Here is a 1,984-nt window from a genome sequence, read left to right on the forward strand (position 1 = left end):
GGCCTCTGCCTCCCACATGCTGAGATCAAGGTGTTTGTCATCATGCCAGCCACGGACGCTTTTATGGTTTCCTCTTAATCTTGATCTCTGAGTGTGTTATTACAAACCACGAAGAGATGGTTTTATTTCAGGTGATGCTTTAACAGTCCACTAGACCAGCGGTTCTAATCCCCTTTGGAGATCAAACAACCCTTTCACAGGGGTCACCTAAGACCATCAAAAAACATAACCATTTACATTATGATTCATGACAGTAGCAAAATTGCAGTTATGAAATAGCAACAAAAATAATTTTATAGTTGGGGGTCACCATGACATGAAGACCTGTTAAAGGGTCACAGCCTTAGAAAGGTTGACAACCACAACCCTAGATGGTTATATATTTCTCTGTGTTTGGGGATTTTTTTTTTGTTTCCTTAAACAATATGCTTTCTATTCCTCTATATTTCTCCACAGCCCGGTGGATGTGAGTGGCTTATGCTTGTGCTCCTGTTGGCTGTTCCTTCTGAAGAGAGATGGACACATGGTTCCCACATGGTTTCCACTGACACTATGATGCTTGAAATAGACAGATGAATGGTCCATGTTGAAACTCTTAACTGCCTACTGGGTCTCTTGACGTCACCCTGGTGGGAAGACTGTTGGGACAAAGTAAAAGTCCATTTTCCCCCATGGACTACACTGAGATGGTGTTGAAAATCTTGGCTCCCTTGTAGGCCTTTTATGACTTCTCAGTAATGGAAATCTCCATTTTCCGCTAGGTGTGGCCGTGGATGAGGCTGGACTATGGCTTTCTTTGTGATGCTTGTTTGGAGTAGGACAGTTATTTTCTAAAAGTTCCTTGTCCTGTGGCAGAAGAGTAAGGCGTGACTGTTTCACTAGTACTTCTAATTTTTTCTGTTCTCATTAGTATTTGCCAGTCTATTAGGCGTATGCAAATTCTGGGTGCACGGTCCCTGCACTCCATTGTTCTTCATTTCCTAAGGTCCTTTGCTGGTCTTCTTCCTTTCTTCACCTTTGAAGCCTTTCAGCATTCACTTTACCTCAAACTTGGAAAAGATGTAGATGAGCCAAATTTGGGCTTCCAAGCTTTAGCCATGAGTACAGCCCCAGCCTGTATTTTCCATGGCAGTGTTGCCTGCCTCTGTATTTGCCCAGTCCTTTTCCTCTAATATGACTCATTTTCAAGAGGAAACTGTGTGTTGCTGTGGGAGGTGTGCCCCCTGGCATGAGGGTGACTGTAACAGCTTGGGGCACACAAGGCCAGCTAGCGATTGTGGGGTTCTCTGAGTACTAGACCTCATCTTGAGAGAACTGGGTACCAGAGCTTATGAATGAATGCACCATCTATCCCCTGACGTGCACTGTGAGGAAGATGGTCTCTTGGCAGCAGTCCAAACACAGATGCCATGTGGTCCACGTGGTTTGGTGGCAGGTCACTTTTCCTGGGAAAGACACAGGAAACCTGTTGTTGGTTCATTTGAAAATTTCCAATCACACCCTTCCTCCTTTCAGTTCTGAGATACTTGATTGAAAAAAAAAAGTACCTCCTTATTCCTAAACATTTTGGAGCAGACATTTAGCATCTTTATGTTGCCTTTAACATCCCTTCTGTTCCTATACCCTGTGACAAAATGTTGCTTGCCAACACAGTTCCTCTTGAAACTGGGGTGAGTTGAAATTCATTTCTTTGGGAGCAGTTGGGAGACCTCCTTTTGTGATCAGCGTAGAACTCCTGGGGGTTCAGCACAGTGGGAGATCAGTTTCACAGCACCACCTGCCAGTCCCCTGGAGGGTGGCAGCTCCTGGGAGGTGTTGCTGAGAAACCTGAATCTGTGAGTTCCTGCTGAGGCCAGATGGAGGACCAGAGGACAACCAGCACATCCTGGTTGGGAATGAGGGTTTGATTCTTTTTAACTGACCACCATGTGCGTAGAACAATCAGCTCCCACTTTCTTGAAGTGTTCTGATCTTAACAAGATAG

The sequence above is a fragment of the Microtus ochrogaster genome, chromosome 15, assembly GCF_000317375.1.
Source record: "Microtus ochrogaster isolate Prairie Vole_2 chromosome 15, MicOch1.0, whole genome shotgun sequence".
Classification (NCBI taxonomy): Eukaryota; Metazoa; Chordata; class Mammalia; order Rodentia; family Cricetidae; genus Microtus; species Microtus ochrogaster.